Source organism: Drosophila teissieri, chromosome 3L (genome assembly GCF_016746235.2).
Source record: "Drosophila teissieri strain GT53w chromosome 3L, Prin_Dtei_1.1, whole genome shotgun sequence".
Taxonomy (NCBI): Eukaryota; Metazoa; Arthropoda; class Insecta; order Diptera; family Drosophilidae; genus Drosophila; species Drosophila teissieri.
The window spans coordinates 4,400,879-4,406,878 of NC_053031.1; the positions used below are offsets into that span (position 1 = coordinate 4,400,879).

The window sequence follows — 6,000 nt, forward strand, 5'->3', positions numbered from 1 at the left end:
GTTTATATGTTTGTCTGCAGAGAGCCAAGTTTGCCAAGTTTTGTCACTTTGCAGCTTGCTTTGGACATTTCAGCACGTTTAAAGTAAGGGCTCCCACAGCAGAATAATCTCTTGTTGACAGATAAACAATTATGCGAATAGTTTAGATTGGAGTTTGATAGAAGTCAGAGCTTGCAGATACCTAGTTACAATCGTTTTTTAAATAAAAAATAGATAGATTTAAAAATTTAGGTATCTGTATATGCCACTATTGTATCTTTTTAAATCGTTTGCTACATATATTGCTTTACACATTTTTTCCACTTTTCAATGTCAAGTAATTAGTCATTGGGACTTTGAGTGCTACAGCGAATAGAGTAACTAATGTCAGTGTAAATCACCTGTAAAGTTTTCCGCTCATTAACCGTGATATTACAGCCAAATCTTGACTTAAAAACGCTAAGAACAATAAACAACTGGGCCATTAAATCACGCCCTTGTAAAGTGGGCCTGATGGCTGCGTAGTCATTCTGATGTTGGTCTAGTTAATAATACATTAGGCCAAACATTAGACACTCATCGCCGGGCCAATGCCAAAATGTTGGCTATAAGCCATGTAAAACGCCAGTTGAATTGTCAATTTATACGAAATTGTCAACAATTAACATTTAACAAAAACACACACACACGCGAGTGGAAGAAGTGGAGCGATTTGCGCCAGTCAGATAAGGCCAAAATGCTGTCAACTGTCAAATTTAATCATACCATAAAACGCAGGCTATAAAAAGCCAGCTACGAGATATAAGATACAAGATACAATGTGCGCGATGCGAGATGCAAAGCAAAGGAAAACAAAAGCTGACTGACATTATTTTGGCATGTTTTGAAGCTTATGACAAACGCCAGCTAGAGTTACTTTTTTCGGTGTCAGTGTCATTATCGTGTGAATTATTTGCATTATGACTTGCTTCTCGTATTTAGATTATTTCCATCTAACAAAAGATTTTTGCAGCAGCAATGGCTAATTATCCTGATGGACTTACCTTCACAGTAAACCGCACAAGTTAGTCTAATGCGAATGGCAGCCGACTTCCGTTTCCGCTGTCCGTTTGACAGAAAAGTATCCAATTAGATTTTTCCCAAACAGCTGCGCAGGCGTCACCGCGAAAAGGGGGAAAATTGGCGGGGAAAATGCGAGAATGCGAAACTTTTGCCACAACTTTTCCCAACGCTGCAGTGATTTTTCAATTTGTTGCTTTGCACTTGTTGTGAATTTTTCATTCAATGGATTTTATGCAGGCAGATGGATTTTAATATTTAATATACTGCTATTTGCTTTATTTTGCATACAACTTTTCTCTTTGGCACTTGAATGGGTTTTAAAAATAAATATTTGCATATGTTAGGTGTTTTATTACATATGTATACTCGTATGTAATTCGGTAAAACCAGACACTTTAATAGCACTATTTTCGCGCAAGTCGACAAATGGTTTTTTGAATAAAAATGTGAATTCCCCAAATGGGACTTGTAATATTTATACACCGGATAGAATGACAGTTAAGCTTTCGCGAAATTCTCGCCGCTGATGCGAATGCGAATTGCAGACGGCCGCGGAAATGCGTTGTACGAACGTCAGAAAGCGCTCAACTTGAACTGAACGCAAAAGTATCTCGAACCGAACGTATCTGAATCTTTTTCCAGCATAAGCGGCGGCAGCGCTGCCGGCGTCGGCGTCGACAACAACATAGCCACGGCGGACCGTTTGGCAATGGGCCACTCGTTTCCGGCCCGTTCCGTTCCACTCGTTCCGCAAACCGGCTTGCGCATGTTTGAGTGCCAGCGGAACGAGTGGCATGGAGAACTGGTTTCGTTTCGAGTGACTTTCGGAGTTAATTACTCAATTATGCTGCAATGCACTCAAAAAAACGTAGCACTTTATATGAGTAGATTTTGCATTAATAGAGTTTGCTCAGAAATGGAATATACATATGTGGTCGAATTTGGCATGGTTAAACTTGATTTAACATAGTTTTAAAATGTTTGTGGTCTGAATATTTGTGGAATATTAAAACATATCCCAGTTTTCGGGTGATGATAAATCTAATTTCTAATTCAGTGAAAGTTCGTGGAATGTTTCTTTGAGTGTACCCCAAAATAGGCACTTGATATGTGGCCAGCATGTGTGCAAGATATGCAATTTAGTGGTTGTATTTTAGAAATTTATTGTTTTTTATCGGCCAGAGTTCACAGGTAGAAGGCAATTGAGATTTTTCACTTCTTTACAATGTTTTGGCGCTGGATTTATGGCCGAGGCGTCAATTTGATGAGCGTGTGAAATGCTGGGATGCGAAGGGATAGACTCTGGATTGATGGATCCCGTCGGTCAGGTGGACTCTAATTGGGTTGAGCTACGGATATGACCTCCAATCAACCTGAAATGCTTAGCTGCAATGCAGTGGGAAAAATTGTGAATGTATTTCCTTTTTCTTTATAAATAAATGGATAAACAACAGCTGAGCAGTTATGCATATATGTTCGATAAAATGGCAAAACAAGTGCTTATATATGTCATAATTTATCTGACGCAACCTAGGTGGTTTTTTGACAAGTGTAAGCTTAAGCATAAGAGCATATTTCCCACCGCTGCCTCCTCTAAAAATTGCAGTGTTGAGCGTGCAATTCACGTCACAGCATTAACATCCATAAATATTTATGTGACGAACTGGAGTCCTACCATTCCAGGAAATCCCCATCCTCGTCCTCGTCGCCAACCTCTCCTCAACCCGCTCCCTTGGCTAATTTAGTGTTTCTCCTCAAATTCTTTCACTTTGCAAATTTGTTACGGTACTTTTTCCGGCTCCTAAGCCAAGCTGGCCAGCTCCTCAAGCTTCCAGGCCAAAAAGACGCCAGAATGCAAACATATTTATGCGAAGCAACGTGGCCTCGCACTTCAAGGCGATGCCGCCGAGTTGTGAGGAGGGTATGGGCATGAGAGTACAAGTATCTGTGACAAGTGTCTTTCATTAGCATAAGTAAATCTCGTCGAAATCCTCAAATTTATTTGTCAACACTTGACAATTTCATTGTTGACGTCTCCTCGGCAGGCGCAGCTGTAAACGGGTTGGATGCCACCAGCAACATTTCCAGCCAGCAAATCATGATTTGTGTCTTGCATGTCAGTTTGGCATGGCCAAGCCTTCAACATCTCCGTGCTATTGGTATATTGGTAAAAAGACAACAGGCCAACACAATGCAAATGCTCGGGAAAGGTCGATGGGGATGGGGATGGGGATGGGATATGGAGATCGAGAGATGGACAAGTGTCGCTTTGAGACCCAAACTTCGGCTTAAATCAAAGACAAATATTTAACAGCAAACGGTCAGCAGTGACTCACTCGGCATCTCCACCATTTTCCATTTTCTTTGGTTCCAACTACCCAAAAGGAAAAAAAGTGGAGAGAAAAGTCTGATTTGTGCAAGCTTTGCTTTGCAGTTTTGCATATCTCTCTATTTTTTTTATACTAATTTTGCTTGGCTTCTTGTGTCTAACCAGAGGAGCTTTACGGCCATGCTGGGTAGTTAAATATTTTATGTCATATTTTTATGCCCATATCAAAGTTTTCCATTAGGCTAAATGTTTATAATTTATGCGCACTACGCGGATGAGTAACCAAATTACAAAAGATACATTAGCTCTGTGGTGAACGGGAATACAAATTTTATGACACTGCTTTGGGCATCAATTGAAAATCTCGTATTTACATTTTGCAATTAACTGTGTTTTTCCATAAAAAGCCATACAATGCTAAATAGTTTTATATGGTTTAAATGGTACTCTCAGGTTGCTCAAGGTCTTTCAAATGCCAAAATTCCTATTAGCTCCCAGCTGGGCCAAGGTTAATTGCCACCCCAGAAAACTAGACAAGAGCAATTCGAAACTAAAGCCAAACTAAAACCAAGCTAAAACCACTGACTAAGCGAGTAGCCTCCTTATCTGGCTTATCGCGCCCAGTGCCAATGTCGTCATAGTTGGCTGCAGGACTGGGTCTTGTGTTGTGTTGTCTTGTCGTGGTCGTCATCGTCATGGCGGCATTATGGCCAACACTTCATTACCAACAAAGCCATTGCCATTCATTAACAGCTGCGGCTTTTGTGGACCTGGGTTTTCTTTTGAGTTTTTAGCTGTCGCCGCAGTAAAAGTTGGCAATGCTGGCAATGTTGGCAGTGGTGGCTTCGTTGGCCAAGTCTCGTGGCGATTCTGGCCGCTCTCTTCGGGCCCGAAACCGAAACCGGGCTCATAATGCCAACGTAATCTCAAATTACTGCAAATTTTCGCCGCTCACCTTTTATGCGCTTATTTATTTTATTGTGCACTTTCATTGCACTTTTTGTGCCAGACTCACACCCATTCCCATTCCCATTCCCGTTCCCATCGGAATCTCCATCTCATTTCATCGGCCGTTGTTGGTTTGTTGTAAATCTTGTATTATTTTGATTGTTATGCAGTTTTATTGTTGTGTCAATAATCTGCCTTTATGGCGGCTACCAATAACCAACGCTTCTGGCCAAGGCAGAAGCGCATTTCCGCAATTTCCAGGCGCCTTTGGCTGCGACGACAGGTGCACAAATGGTCCATAGAATGGGCGTTTGATTGAGCCACCCCTTTCTCCACCTGATGGCGAAGCAAAGCGATGTACTTAATGATTTGTTTGACTCACTGGCAAGAAAGAAAGAAAGAAACGGCAAAAAAATGGAGGGGAAGTGCCCAGCCACCGCAGGCAAATGCCGTTGAAGCGAGTTTATCACCGAGATAAGCATATAAATAATGACGGTTTATTCTGGCCATAAACACGCTGGATGAGTTGGCAATAGTTTTCCTATTACACGGGGAAAATGGCAGATCGAACTGGCTAAGCAATTTATTTGCAGTGGAAAAGCTCTCTTGAAGCTGGACACCTAACTTAAGATGTTTTAATTCAAAGTTTAAATTATATTACTATTACTTAATTCATTCAAATTAACCTCCATCACATGTCCAATTTGATGTACCACCTGATGTTCGCACCTGTTCCGTTGCATTGGGCCCAACCAAGGCAATGCCGAATTAGGAATTGTGACAATTGCTATACATACATCATCAGGCAGCACTTTAATTGTGCCTGGCACTCAATCTTTCAATCACGCCATCTACTTGCGGGGGGCAGAGGCGAAGTTATGCGGATTACATGCGGCTGACTGGACCAAAGGATGGATGGTTGGATGCCTGGATAGTTGGATGGCTGGATGGCTGGATAGCTGGATGGATGATTCAGGTGGCTGGGACAGAGGAGCGGCTGCCGAGGATGGCGGGCAATATAATCTATATAATCATAAGAGTGTACCATCTTGTAACATCGCTCCCCCCGCGCTGCTCACGAGACTTGTGCATTTGCGACATGTTGTCAACTTGAATTGCGTTCGACTGATTGAAGGCAGCCAGCCAGGCAGAGCCCATCCTATCCCATCGCTTACAATCCGATCCCATGGCATCTAGTTTTACACAGAAAAATATTCTCATAGTCCTATGAAGAAGTATCACCAAAAAAATCTCAAATCGGAATGTTTTAGAAACAGCATTTATGAAAAATAGTATTTTCATTAAAAAGAACTAGTTGATGAAAACTAAATTGTATGCAAACGAACTAGTTTAATAGTTGTAGCTCTTAAACAGAATGGACAGTGATATTCCTGGGCAGTCCTTTTGCCATCGCTCAGCCGCGTCTAGCGACAAGTTGATGGCCAAAAGCCAAAGCCAAAGCCAGAGCCAGAGCCGCCAAGCCAGGGCCAAGTCGGCCTACAATGTAGGCAAGTGGCCAAGCATCGACTCCCAAAGAACTCCACGTAAAGCAGACAGGTTTGTCGCCTGTCGCCAAGCGAGACACCAGCAACGTCGCGGAGATGGAAACGGATCTGCAGTCGGACTTTAAGATGGAGCTGCGGCCAAAGTAGGAGCCCAGCCTGGCGGGGACCTGGCCGCTC

General features: G+C 42.3%; 1 protein-coding gene across 1 annotated transcript in view; it reads right to left on the reverse strand.

The window, feature by feature from the left end:
• LOC122616208 overlaps positions 1–1,597 on the reverse strand; it is a 62,508-nt gene extending 60,911 nt beyond the window's left edge. Inside the window, exon 1 of the mRNA XM_043791578.1 lies at positions 1,023–1,597. The gene's annotated coding sequence lies outside the window, so the exon portion shown is untranslated. The remainder of the gene's footprint in view (positions 1–1,022) is intronic.
• Between the last annotated feature and the right edge of the window lie 4,403 nt (positions 1,598–6,000).